The sequence below is a fragment of the Ascaphus truei genome, chromosome 12 (genome assembly GCF_040206685.1).
Source record: "Ascaphus truei isolate aAscTru1 chromosome 12, aAscTru1.hap1, whole genome shotgun sequence".
Classification (NCBI taxonomy): Eukaryota; Metazoa; Chordata; class Amphibia; order Anura; family Ascaphidae; genus Ascaphus; species Ascaphus truei.
In genome coordinates, this window is record NC_134494.1 from 15,305,414 (window position 1) to 15,320,481 (window position 15,068).

General features: G+C 46.4%; 1 protein-coding gene across 5 annotated transcripts in view; it reads right to left on the reverse strand.

The window, feature by feature from the left end:
* The window catches only part of HRAS (HRas proto-oncogene, GTPase), a 58,454-nt gene that overhangs the window by 25,509 nt on the left and 17,877 nt on the right, over positions 1 to 15,068 (reverse strand). Inside the window, exon 4 of one of the 5 annotated variants that reach the window (XM_075566778.1) lies at positions 8,255 to 8,500. The exons of the other annotated variants lie outside the window; for them this stretch is intronic. The gene's annotated coding sequence lies outside the window, so the exon portion shown is untranslated. The remainder of the gene's footprint in view (positions 1 to 8,254; positions 8,501 to 15,068) is intronic. 5 annotated transcript variants of the gene reach the window in all.

A 15,068-nucleotide genomic window follows, 5' to 3' on the forward strand; every position in this document is an offset into this window, starting at 1 on the left:
GCCAAGTCCCTCGCTCTATCGGCACCCGAACCGGCAATGCCGGTGGCACGAGTGTTTTGGCTTCGGCCGAGTCCATAGAAGGACAGGCCGCGCTGAGCCGTGCAGACGCTCCGCCCTGAGCCCGGCATCCTCTATGACTATGCCTTGAGAGGGGGCTCACGCGAGCGTCCGCAGGCGTGCTGAGGCGCTGGATTTTTCAGCCGACAGCCAAACTGTTTTTCAGCGCGCTGTCTGAAAACATCCAATCAGCGCGGAGCAGCGTCAACATCACGGCGCCAGGACGTTGACGTCGGTGCGTCGCGGGCCATTGGCCCAGCGACGTCACTGCCCCGCCTCCCTCAGTCTCCCCCCGCCTCCGATCGCGCCCGCTGGCTCACCTGCATGGGCATGAAATGGCGCAGATTTCAGCAGGCGAGCCTCGGCGTCAGCGCGGCTCCGAACTCCTCACCCCTCTATGGCCCGGGCCTTCCACTGCTGTATCAGCTGTGACAGGACTGGACCCGGATACCAAGCGTCACGCAGCACTACCTTTTCTTACTGTGCAAGTCTGGGAGTGTGTGTGGGTGGGTTTTATAAATGGATGGTCTTGCATTAACCCCTGGTGTGCCTTGTCGTCTCTCGATGTCGTTTCCGGAGGCCCGTGAGGTTCTTCTGTTTGTGAGCGAGTGGAGCGCCCGCCTCGACGAGGCTGCAAAGGGGGACTTTGATGGACTGGCACCTATTTGGCAAACTGGTTCAGCGCAAGAGTGATGTGTGTATGTACGTACGTGTACGTGTGTGTACGTTTACATATGCAGGGCTCGACAGGTTTCTCCGTCCTGATCTTTAAAATCATGTTTTTCTCCTGCAGCACTATTCAAAATGGCCACGCAGCGTCCCGTTACCATGGCAATGCAGCGCCATATGACGCTGCGTGGCCATTTTGAATAGTGCTGCAGGAGAAAAACATGATTTTAAAGGCGACAAGACAGCAGATGGCCGGAGACGCCGTCAGGACCCGCCGTAGGTGTGTCATGTGGGGGTTTAGCCCAGTTTGTCAGGGTGTGTGGTGTGTGGTGTGTGGTGTGTGGTGTGTGGTGTGTGGTGTGTGGTGTGTGGTGTGTGGTGTGTGGTGTGTGGTGTGTGGTGTGTGGTGTGTGTGTACTTTCTGCTTGTTTTTTTTTTTTTTTTACTCCATGTGCACCCAAGGATTACTTAAAGACTAATCTCATATTGAGATACATCACACACAAATGTAGCCAATATTATTGCACAATAACGTGATTTCCAGTGTTGAGTGTTTAAAGCTGCAGTTCAGTTTTTTTTTTTTTTTTTTTTTTTTTTAATTAATTTTTTTACTTTAATAGTTTCATGTGGGCAATCTCTACTTGCCTAAAGAACTGTATAGCTGCAGGTTAATTCGTTCTCCATGTATTGATCAAAGAAATTTGGTGACATAATTAGTGAAGGGATCTGTTTTTCTTCTGCTTCTGTCACTTAGTGGAAGCTCATGAATATTCATGAGCACTCCTGCACTGACATGTGCAGAGGGAGGGCAGGGCTGACAATGGGGTGTGCCAGAGCTTGTGACAGGACATGAAGGGGCAGTGCCTTAGCAAATGGCTGTTAACATAGAATACAAGAAAATTGGTCTTTCAAAGTTGTTTTTTTAAAAACAGAAAATGCTAAAAGTATTTTTTTTCTTACTACAGAACTGATTTATTAAAAAAAAAAACACATGCAGGATATTGACTGAACTGCAGCTTTAATGGTCTACAATAACGGGTGCAACACCACGTGTGTGTGTCACATTTCTGCCCGTTCTCTCAGTAGGTCTACCCCGTTACTCTCCCCTCTGCTTATCACGTTCTCATCTTCCCTCTATCTGCCCTATAACTCTTACTCTATATACAGTAATTTACATGGCGGAAAAAAATGAACAAGCACAAAGCAACCACCAATGGTGAACAATTTAAATCAAGTGACTGAGGTACCTTGAAAAGGACAAAACGTGATAAACGTTAATCAATATTGATAATTTACACAAGAAACCTTGGGCAAGATACAGCTCAGTTTAGAATGTTTCCCAACATCCACAGGGTAAGATAGCAGCAAACGTGGCTCAACGTACATGTGAAAATAAAAACAGAAGAAAAAAAACAGTGATAATGCAAGAAAAATATATAAAAGTGCTAATAAAGACTGCAGATGTTCAACTCCCATGATGTGAGATAAAAACAAGCGTTTTTATCACAAAGTGATATCTCCAAGTGAATCTAACAGGTATACTGCGGTACTCGAACATGACGAAGCGGGAGACGAGTCGCGGGACCTGCAGCAGGAGTGTTCGGGGTCAGGCCCAGGACAGAGGAAGGAGGACTAGCTGCTGGACGCCTGCATTCAAGAGCTGGGATTGCTGCGGGTTCTACCAGGAGTGACCTGCGGAGCCGCTTCAGCAGCAAAAACACAGGGCCAGACGTAGGGTCAAACGTTAACTAAAGCCTGAATGCAGGCGCCTCCTGGAACACGGGTGCTCAACTCTGGTCCTCGGGCCTTCCCGGCGGGTCGGGTTTTGGGGATATCCCAGCTTTAGCACGGGTGGCTCAATCAGAGGCTCAGCGAAGACTGGGCCTCTGATTGAGCCACCTGTGCTGAAGCAGGGACCGAGTGAGCCACCTTAGGCCGCGCTTACAGTGCCGGCGACGCGACCGACGCCATCACCCGTCGCCACTAGCGAAAGATATCATTGAAATTTCAGCGACGTCGCTCGCGACAGGGTCATTGATTGGTTTACAGATAGTCACATGTGGCGACAATCTGTAAAAAAAAAAAATTCAAATATAACCCGCTTCCAAATTGTCGCTCCGTCGCGCTTACTATAAACATCGCGTTGACATCTTTGGAGGCCACGGGTGTATTCATCCCTGATCTGGGAAACTGCTGTATATTACATGCTCTCTATTCTTCATGTAATCCTTTATGACATGAATGTATATATTATGTCTTACCTTGCATTGAGAGACATGAAGGTAAGCAGATAGCGGGGGATTCAGTGATACTATGTATTGGGCTTATATCATCTTCACTGTGAGGTGACCCTCCTACCACTTGAGCGCAGACATATTTTCACAACAGTCTTCCAAGTGATGTGAATTGTTTATCGCCTCACATTTGTGTAGTGGGTTTAGTGCTGCATGAGAACATTATCATTAGCACATTACACCTAGCATACAAGTAGAGTGTCCGACTCTAATCACTCTTAGGCCGCGATTATAGTGCCGGCGACACGACGTCGACCCGAAAATAAATACATTGCCGCCGCGTGCGCTTATAGTGCGCGTGACGGCGACAAAGCGACGTTTGATTTTTCATGGGCTGACGCGTCACGCGACGGCCCTTGAACAAATCAAATTGCCGGAATCCCGCGACGCCGAGCAAAACATAACTTTCGCCGGGTGTCGTCACCCGTCGTGTCGCCGTCACTATAGGCGCGGCCTAAGGCTTACTATTGGATACATTAGTTGTGTAGCAGTTTCCCATGACGCAGAGGATGATTCTGATGTGCCCTAACCAATATTGTTTTATGAGAGCCAGGGGGGGGTTTGATTGCATTGTGGATCATCTTCCGTATATAGGGCATTAGTACTGGGCTCCAATCCTTATCTTGGGGCAATCAGTACCACCCTTTCTTTTCTTATTTTTAATACACACTGTATATATTTACACTTTTCTGCGATGGTGTTTTGAATTCTGAATAAAACTTTTGTTTTTGGCCATTTTGGCTTTTATTGGTAACAATGTCCACCCACAGTGCTGGGAGCGTTTACTTAGTGTAGTATTACTCGCCATTGAGGCCATTGTGTCTTGGAGTATTTAACTCCTACCTTCCCGACAGTTTTTGAGTGCAATGAATAGGGACTTAAGGGAGATCCTGTGATTTCCCTTCTTTCTTATGTGTTTTTAGTTCTCTCCTCCGACTCTCCAACCCTACGCCTTGGTGACCCATTGTCATATTGTCGACTCCTGCCTCCTCCTGGGCTTCACGTTTTCTCTCCATTACCTTCTCCTATGGTCTTCACCAATGCACTCCTTCCAACACACGTGATGACCGCTACTTGGACCTTTGTCTTTACTTAAAAATAGTTTTGTGGTTTTTTTTGGATGTTCTCAGACTTCTCTATGTCCGCATTTCCACACTTGGACAATCACCTAATCTCCTTTTGTTTGTCTCGGACTTCTCCTCCACTACACCACACGTCCCCCCTCACTATTCTAGAGCTTTACGATTCATGGATCATCAGGCTCTGAAATGCTCCCTGAGTTCTAAACGCTCATCTATCCTAGTAGGAAAAATGGTAGTGCACTGCCAGAAAGAACAGAAGGAGGCTCACGGTTGCAGCAGCAAAAGTTATTTATTGCATAAAAAAGATGGACTAATTGTCCCCCCTAAGTCACAGCACAAGTCCACCAACGCGTTTCGGGCACTATGCCCTTTCTCAAGGTGCCAATCTCGTCACCGCATAGTCCTTCCAACTGCCTGGACCAACATGTTCACCTTTTTACGGTACACTGGCTGTTCTAAACCTCAACCCTGGCGTAATCCTCAAACCGGCTTTCTAAGCTGCTCTGAGAATCTATGGAGGAAATCTTGCACTCTTATTTTCTTACTACAATTTCCTCAGGTTACAACTCGGCACTATTTCTAGCCAAGCAAAGTTAGTTATTTCTCTAAACTTACCAACACTCGCAAGTCTATTTCAAAGACAAGGTGGACTACAAGACCAGAGATCCCCTCTATGCCTTGCTCTATTCTAGTTACTTTCTTCCCTGCAACAAACAAGCTAATAGCCCAGTTCCTCTTCTTACTCTACCACTTGCCAGCTTGATCCCAATCATCCCCATCTCCTCCAACCTCTCGGTGACTGCGATTTCTGCACTTACTCGGTTTTTCAACTCTTCTCTTTCCTCTGGTATTTTTCCTCCCCCTTTAAACATGCTGTTCTGAGATGTATTCTCAAGAACACCACTCTGGTCCCCAATTAACGCATTGTCTCGGTCATGAGAATATGCATTTTAATCAATCTGGTGCTCAGGGGTTAATGTAGCTAGTTTTCATTTTAAAAATACAATATATTGGGTTTATGACACGTCAAGACTTTTCCTGGGTCTGTGCTGATCTTCAAAGGAGGACTTAAAAGTCACGTGTGTCTTTAAGAGCAGGGGTGCGCAAACTGGGGGCGCGGCAGTTACAGAGGTCCCGCACTCTCCCCCAAGGCATTTAAATTACATGCGGGGGCACCGCGTGAAACCTCAGTAACGAACTTACCTTGGCTGACAGCGATGCGTCGTCGTGGTAACCCGGCGTCAAATTATGTCACCTGACCCCGCTGCATCATTTGACGCCGCAGCCGAGCACACATTTTGCTACAAGAGGCGTGTTAAGTGCATCTTTTTTCTATAATAAACAGGACCTCGAGACCCTGGCAGATCTATATTAATTACATATTTTGCATATTTCTTGGAGTGACAGTGGATAGATCTGATTGCAGTTGAGTAAGGGTTAATATCAACTCATTGCGGAGGAGAAAGGCAAGTTGGCGAGAGCAGCCGTGTGTATGAACTCTGGTATCTAAGTAACGTGCTCATTTGTGTGCTGTTCGTGACAGATGGTGTACGGGGACGGATTGAGGGGAGAGATATTGTTCATTTGAGGGACCTTTGCAAAGGTGAAAAGTGGGCCAGCTTGTGAGCTGTGTATTAACCCTTATCCCGTATGCAGGTCACGTGACCACAGGTGTGCTGTATGTGAGACTCTACAGCTTTTCCTTCTAAACTTATCTTCCCCCCTTTGCTCCTATGCTCTCCAATTAGGTTTTCAACAACCTCCACATTGCTAAATCCAAGAGGACAGTAGTTCCTTCTCATCCTACTCGACGTGTCTGCAGCCTTTGATTCTGTTGACCACAAACTTCTTTCACACGCTCCACACCCTGTGTTCGGAATAAAAGCTCTCTCCTGGCTCTCTCCCCACGTCTCCCACTGTCGCACCATCAGAGCCACTCAGACTGCCCCCGTGGGTGCACACGCCCCCATAACTTCTGGGCCATGGTACAATACGAGTGGCTGTGGGACTTGGTGGGCGGAGGAAGGAGACTGCAGCTACTTCCAATGCTTAAGAAGGAAGGAACGATAATCGGGAATATTGCTAACAAAAACAAAATGTCTGCCACTGTTCGGTGTTTTAATCGTTATATATAGAAGCCTTCATATTTTACTAATAAAATTAGATTTAGGTTAAACTGCCCCTTTAAAAACCAGAGCCAGGGGGCGCGCACGCAGCGTCAGAGATGACGGGAGCCCTCTAGGCTAGCTCCGAGGACTCCACTCCGATAGTGGACATCAGAGACGCCCAAACCGGCAAAAATTGCTAAAAAAAACTACTCCCCCAGCCAGCAGAACCTACCGGCATGCCTCACCCCAAGAAAGATCGGAGGCCGGCGACCCCGTCAGTATCCCGATACCTTGAGAAGGCTGCTTCTCCAGTACCTGAAAAACAAGATGGCGCCTGTGCAGGCAGGAACAGCCACAACAACATGGAGGAAACGTTACTAACTCAGATCAAGACAGATGAAAATACCCATATCACCCCAAAGATTTTAAAAGACCTATTTAAAAGAGATGCAAGGTGTTTTTCAAGTGATTCTCGACAAGGCTGTTGCTGAATTTAAGGCATGTCTGACTTCCCTGACAGAACGAACGATGCAGCTGGAAAATAAACTCAAAGAATCCCTGCAGAGTCAAGGCTCAATGGAAGAGCTATTCAGACTTAACGACGAAATCAGGAATCTAACCGACACACTCGATCTGGAAAATCGGGAAAGGAGGCAAAACCTCAAAATAAGAAATATTCCGGAATCAGTCGAGCCAGATGAATTACAGACCTACTTAAACCTATTTACTAAAATAGTCCCTTTGCTTCTAACCAGTGATCTTCATATGGACAGAGCACACCGAGCCTTAGGTCCAAGATTCACGGACCCTCGGAAATGCAGGGACATAATAGTCAAATTACACCACCAAGGAGAAAATAATGAGAGGCAGTAGGAATCAAGAATTTGTGGACTACAGGATCCAGATTTTTCAAGATCTGTCCAGATCTAGAATTTCAAGATGAAACCTCCGCGCCCAGTCACAGCGGCTCTAAGAGACAACGAGATCCGCTATAGATGGGCCTTCCCATTCCGTTTAGTTGTAAACAGAGATGGGAAACAATTCTCGTTAAGACTTCCAGAAGAGGCGGAGAATTTCCTTGGAGCCCTGGGTCTACAAGGCCAGTAAACTGCAACATTCCTCAAGGCCCAGGAGACCACCGGAAGATTCAGCGTGGCGTGAAAGAGAGGACCGCCTAGAAGATCCGGATTTCACCCACCCGGCCTGAACAAGCAAAGGGTCCTGTCTCTAAGACTAAAGGTCGGTATATCTGCTGGAGAAGGTTGGCGGCTCAGATTATATGACCCGCTGCAAATTTTTCTCCTTGGCGATGCTTGATATTTTTGCTGTACTCCAGAGGGGACCTTGTCAGTGGGACATTGGATCTGGGTGGGAGGCAGGAAACCCGAGACAAAGTTGACTTATTTTCAAATCTCAAAGTTATTTTTGTTAAATGTATGTGATCACGAATTTTCTAAGGTTTCTAATGTTTTATACTACTGTATATTCCCATTTAGTATAGCCACAAGCCATCTACCTCATGGAAAGACTGGAAATGTTTAACGCAAAAAGCTCATACGGCTATTTAAACTGCGGTAATTCCCTGTTTTTCTCTCTCTATAAAAGGGGTTCGAGTTCGGAGGTAAAGAGGTTGGAGGTTACAGTATTGAGGGGTCCCCCTGCTGAGTTAGAGGTGCCCCGGAATTCTCGAGACTTGCAACCCCCTTATTTGGGCTTCTTCTAGCCCTTTATTTTGGTCTACATACAGACTAACACTTAAAAAGTTTTAGGATGGACAATAAGTCCATCCCCCCCAATATACTCGTTTTTTGTGTTGCCCTAATCTTTTCCCCCCTAAAGGTGCCCAAAGTACCACCACAGATCACCGAGGAGGATGCGTCTTCCCACCCTTGAAGCGGGTCATAGTAGGTTCTCAAGTCCAGGTAACGAGGCCTTCACACCCACACTCCATCTCATATTTCACAATAAGTAGAGAGCGACTTTGAATTTGATGGCAGATGGCTATGCACGTATAGCACTAAGAGTGTGCCTGACATATACTCACAATTGAGCGGTAGTGGAACCTGGGGGGAGGAGGGGAACAGCGCGGTGTAAGCTGCGTAGCTCTGTACTGGTGGTTGAGAGAAGCCCAATAGAGATGAAGGAACTCTCTCAATGAGCTGACCGTTTGCCGTCAGCTCCTCCGGTGTGTGTTCCGTCTGCGTCTCCTACACTGACGTGTGACGTCGTGATGACAGGAACGCCGGGGAAATCAGCTGGGCACCGTGCGGCTCGGCTTGTGTAGTTCCCCCTGCACGGGGAGCACAGTGCAGGAGATTGTAGTAAGATTCCAAGAGATCTTCAGCGTGGCGTGCATCCAAGCAAGCACACAGCTAGATGAAAGAAATCCAGTAGGAAAAAAACGGGAGCACAGCTTCCCAAAAGACGTGGTTAACACAGGACTTGTAGAAAAAGATTTATTGATTAAAAAACGGATACATGGGTAGTCCTGGCAGGCACTCTGACGCGTTTCACGCACAGGGCGCTTTGTCAGGGGTTAGACTAACCTTCGTTAATATACATGCTCCGAACGATCAACAAATTGATTTTCTGAAATCAATCCTAGAAAAAAATTGGGTGTTCCCCCTCGGGAGATATAATATTAGGAGGCGATTTTAACATGACCCCCGAACCCCAAGTTGGACAGATCCTCATCACCACGGCATAAGATAGCGAACGAGGTATTCAGCAAAGCAAAACATTTTAAAGAAACTGATAAGAGTTTACACTCAAAGACGCTTGGCGTACGAAGAACAAAAAACAAAGATTATACATTGTATTCTCCCCCGCACTACATATACACCAGAATTGATTATATATTTGTCTCAGCGAATCTTTTGGATCAGGTCACCCAGACAAATATAGGCCCCAAATCACGGGCTAACCACGCTCCAGTGGAAATGATCCTGAAACCCCCTTTTACTAGACTTAAGGAGTTCCAGTGGTACTTAAATGAGTCACTTTTGAACCAGACAGAGATCGAGGAACAGATGGGAAACATTTTGGTAGATTATTTCAGACTAAAAAAGGCTCAGTCGCTAGCCCGTCCACCTTCAGGGAGGCTCATAAAGCCCCCATTATAGGTCAATTTATCTCAATAGCTTCATATAGGAAAAAAGCCAAAAAATCTTAAACAAGGTAAACTTACAGCTAAAATAATTGAATTAGAACAGGTACATAAATCACACCCTTACGCGAAGATATACAAGCTTCTTTGCCAGGCTAGAGAGGAATTACATAAATTAAGTTTGGAGGACACAGAGAAAGCATTAAAATGGACCCGCCAGACTTATGATAAAGGTAATAAAGCTTCTCGCCAGCAAACTAAGGCCTCGGACATAGTAAGCGCTTAGGTGCTGCTGCTCGCTCTCGCTTGCTGCCGCTCGCTCTACCAGGAGCTTTTTGCTGTCCTGGCAGAGGAGACAGCAAGCGCGCTTGGGAGGCGGGTATCACTGTGTGTGTGTCACTTGGAAGTGGTCTGTGTGTCACTGGGGAACCTGTGTGTGTGTGTATATGTGTGTGTGTGTGTGTGTGTGTGTGTGTGTGTGTGTGTGTGTGTGTGTGTGTGTGTGTGTGTGTGTGTGTGTGTGTGTGTGTATTATATAATATTTAAAAAAAAAAAAAGACATGTGAGACTAAATTATTTATTAACATTGTGCAACTTTGATAAATATATATACACACACACACACACACACACACACACACACACACACCACCTTGCTGCCACCACTGCTCCGGAACACAACCCCTTCCTCTCCCCCACCCCCCAGCGGCCGCGCAACCCCCCTCCTTCTCCTGCGTGGGCAGGGAGGCAGCCACAAGGATCGGGGCAGAAGGGGGACACATCACCCGCTCCCCCCCTCCCCAGCGGCGCAAGCCCCCTCCATCTCCCGCAGGCTGACAGCCACAGGGATCGGGCAGAAGGGTGCACATCAACACCCCCCCACCCCCCCAGCGCCAGACAATAAGTACCCCGTTCACATTTCCCTGCTCGTCCTTTCATTGGATGCTGAGGCGTCACGTGAGCGGAGTCAGCGCGTGAATGTAAAATTTCACTGTCGGCTCTGTTCAAGCGCGCCTCAGCAAGCAACGGAAAGCATGTGCGAGCCCCTACTAAAGTCGCTTTAATTGCGGCTGTAGGAGCTCAGTGGCAAGCATCAGCAAGCGCGAGCACGCTTAAGCAAGCACTAACCATGGCCTGGGCCTAAGAGGTGTTAAAGCTAAATCGCAAGTCTCTGCGATAAGACGGGGTAACGGGGAAATCACACAACCCTTGCCAAATCGCAGAGGAATTCTCTAAATATTACAATAACTTGTACAATCTTAATTCATCAGATCCCAATTTTAATAAATCCCCCAGCAAAGAAATAGATAGCTATTTACAAGCATGCGAACTCCCAAAGCTGTCTCCGGAAGAATTGGAGGGACTCCATGTTAAAATTAATTTCACAGAATTAAAAGAGGTTATTAATGGTTTGAAACCCTCATAAGCCCCAGGCCCGGGTGGTTTCTCAAATCTATACGATAAAAAAAATATATTGGGGAATTTTAGCACCATATCTTTTAGATATGTTTAATAGTTTATCAGGTTCCCAGATTCAACGCAAATGTCAAAAGCAAATTTAGTAGTAATACCTAAGGAAGGAAAAGATCCAATGAGTTGTGCAAGTTACAGGCCAATTTCACTTAAAGATTTAAAGTAAAATTCTGGCGAATAGATTGAACCCAATTTTGCCTAGACTAATCCACAATGATCAGGTAGGTTTTATAAGCAAGCGTCAAGCCTCAGACAATACACGCAGGATTATCAATATAATTGATTATGTGCAGTCCTCTAAACCCAAAGCGATGTTACTGAGTTTAGACGCCGAAAAAGTGTTCGACAGAATTAATTGGGATTTCCTAGATAGAACTATGAAGGGGTTTGTCTTCTCTGGCCAATTTTTAAAAGGGGTCCAAGCTTTATATGACGCCCCTTCAGCTTCCATAAAAATGCCTGGGGGGGTAGCTAAACCAAATTAAGATTAGTAATGGCACCAGGCAGGGTTGCCCATTATCTCCCCTGCTTTTTGCATTAACAATTGAGCCGCTTGCAATTAAAATTAGGAAACATCCTAATATTCAGGGTATCAAGATTAGCCAGGAAAACTTCAAATTATGTTTGCCGACAATATTATTCTGACAATTTCTAATCCTCTGACATCTCTCCCCAATCTACAAGAAGAGCTCTCTAGGTTCGGTTTGTTCTCAGGTTATAAAATTAATTCGGCCAAATCAGAGGCTCTAAATTTAACCTTACCAGACACTGAGGTAAAAATAATTAAATTATATTTCAATTACCACTGGAATAAGGTAAAATAGAAATATCTAGGGATCTTTCTCACAAAAAAAAAAAAAAAAACTATCAATCTCTATATAAATATAATCATCCAGAGCTTTTCACTAGATTAAAACGGGATCTTTTATTCTGGAGCGGTCACCAAATTTCCTGGATAGGCCGTTATATATCAGTCAAGATGAATATTCTCCCGAAACTGCTTTACTGTTTCAAGACACTCCCAGTCGCTATTCCGACAAAATACTTAAGGGATTTACAGAATAAAATGATGCAATTTATATGGGGTAACAAAAGACCAAGAGGGCCGAGATCAGTTATGCTCGCACCCAGAGAAAGAGGGGGTCCGGCGGTCCCTGATATTAGGAAATATAATTTAGCCTCCCAGTTGAAACAGATGGTTTTCTGGCAATCCCAAGAAAGTCAATACCGGTGGGTAGACTTAGAAAATATATTCAATAGCTCCAGGGCATTCCCGGCCCTCCTATGGAATAACAAGCCAACAAAATGCTCTAAACCGAACTTTTTGATTCGGCAGTAATAACAGTTTCTATTAAGATTTGGCATAGGGTCAAAAGCTATTATCAATTATCCTCAGCTGCTTCGATATGCACCCCTATTTTTGACAACCCTGATTTTGGTCCGGGTTGGTCCACAGGTACCTTCGATTTATGGAAGGTTAAAAATGTTAGAGATGTGTGGGATATGCTTTGCAAAGGTAAATTACTAAATGTTAGCGATTATTGCCAGAGATACTCTTTCACGGGTGCCGAGGTGTTCAGATTTTTGCAAGCTGCTCATTATCTTAGACAGCTGTCCGTCCCCAGGTGAGTCTTTTCCAGAATGTGCTGTATTTGAAGAACTATGCAGAAATAGAAATGATCAGTGGGCTCTCATCTCAATTTTGTACAAACTTCTTATTTCTCGGGAATATAAGGCTCCCTGCACACACCGTTATATGGATCAATGGGCCCATGATTTTCAGGTAGAGATTTGTTGGGAGGATTGGTCAGCTATCTGGATCAATGCAACGAATACTTCATTATGCACAATATCTAAAGAGAATATTTATAAAGTTATGTTCAGGTGGTATCTGACACCTCAGAGGTTGAGGCAGATTTATCCAGAGACCACGAATCTTTGCTGGAGGGGTTGAGGAGGCGGCGGCTATATGGCCCATATCTGGTGTTTCTGCCCCAAAATACAGAGATTCTGGGGAATAGTGCAGAAATTGGTGCGAGAAACATTTGAGACAAGAATCCTGCTAGACCCGATTATAATGCTCCTGGGTAAGCCGCTAGATAATTTAGACGAAAACAAATCTAAATTATTGTTACATATTCTGACCGCGGCAGACATGCATTTGCAGGGGCCTGGAAAAAGCCCCTTTCCCCCTCCAGGAGAGAAATCGAGAGTAAATAGGGGTGCAACCTATGGAAAGATTAACAGCATGCGCGAGACATAATTCAAGAAAAGGCCAAAAAGTCTGGGAGCCCTGGAACTCTGGGTGAATTTTTCAGTCACTGCGGACTGAGGGTTGTATTTTCTCCTATTGTCTCCTTTTTCAGAGTTGGTAATTCTGTGTAATATGTGGAGTTGGGACTGTATGGCGTTGTTGTACTCTTGGGGTTTTTTTATACCGCTGTTAAATTGGTGGTACAGCAGGGCCCCTGTCATGCGGCGGGTTCCGTTCTAAGACTAAGGCCCCGCTCCCTCAGTCAGCGCGTCCGCACTGCAGACAGGCGGGGCGCTGACAGACACAGACCGCGATATGCGGTCTGTAGGGAGCCGGGGCTGGAGTGGGAGGGAGGGGGGCGGGATCTGATCGTGGTGCCGTCCACCCCCCCACACACATACACACACATATACATATACACATACATACACACACACACACACACACACACACACACACACACACACACACTTTAACCTGCAGCTCCTTCCCTGCTCCCCGCCCAAGGCGCCTCCCATCTAGCTCCTTCCCTCCCCTCCTCCCCATTGGCTGACTCGCGTACCATGTGAAGCGTCGCCGCACGGGAACATAATTCTCTGGTATCCCCTGCTGGCTGACGCGTCACAGTACGTAGTCAGTTGGCAGTGAGGAGGGACTGGGACCGGATCGTGAGGCTACAAGGCAATGGCGAGTAGCGCTCACGCGGCCACCCGCGCCACCGGGCGCAGCAGGTCCCAGCCCTAAGGATCCGCCGCAAAAGCAAAAATCGCCGGAAAGCGGAACCGGCGATTTTTGTTATGTGCGCATGCGCAGACCGGCAATGCGCCGTTCTACGCATGCGCAACTTCGGCAAAATCCCCCATTATGCGCATGCGCAACCCCGGACCGGCCCGTTCTGCGCATGTGCAGAAATGGCGGGCCCTTCTCTGTACCGTCGTCTCGCCGAAAAGAGGGGCGCCGAGAAGCGGGACCTTGCTTTACCTACCCCTCTCTTTTCTCTATTTCTGCATCCCTTCCCCCATGTTTTTAAAAAAAAAAAAACTTAAATAAAAAAAATAAGTTACCAAAAAAAAAAAAAAAACAGTCACCTAGGACCAAAGTGAACTAATGACAATTACAGATATATCCTGCTTTATACAACTACTATGGGACCGAGTGGCTAGTTACATATCACTTTACTGCAGCTCCACTGGCTGTGCTTTAATATTCAAGTCTAAATATAATTTTGGGGGGGTGGGGGTACACCACACAGTAAAACGCCACTGTAAATCTGTAACGGAGTTCTTTCCTGTATAATCCCCACTCTCGTCCCTCAGTAGCAGACCTGCCAATGACTCCCTACAAAGGTCATTTCCTTCTAAACACATTCAGGAGGAGGAAGCTGCGCCAGAAACGTCCCCTCCCGCAGCGTAGCTGGTTATTTTGCACCACACTTATCCACGCGAGCGCTGCAACAAATGGTCGCTTTGACCCTTTAACCTATTAAACACGTCCCCTTCATTAGGTCGCGTGTGGGACGGACCCTTTAACCAATTATCACTAAATGTTCACTACATACACCTAGGAGGCCGTATGCTTGTGTTTGCCAAGCAACTGGATGCACGCCACGTTTTGGCGTCAAACACTTTGCGGCTGCCAAAAAGAATAGAGGCGTCCATATGCATCGTTGGATTTTTGATGGTATAAATTACATTTTTGTCTTGACCACTATTTTGACAAAGGTCCTGACTAGGTCCTGACTGGGACCGAAACGTCGATCCTGGAATTAAACGCTACACACTTAGGAAAAGCCCAGTGGAGCTCCTGCATGTTATTGGAGTCTCCTTTAACCCATTACACGCCACAATTATCAGGTCTCTAGAAAAGCTTGTGGCTCAGTGAGTAACGACACTGACTGGCACTGAGAGTTTGAAGCAGGGGAGCCTGGTTCAATTCCCAGTGTCGGCTCCTTGTGACCTTGGGGCAAGTCACTTTATCTCCCTGTGCCTCAGGCACCAAAAACATAGATTGTAAGCTTCACGGGGC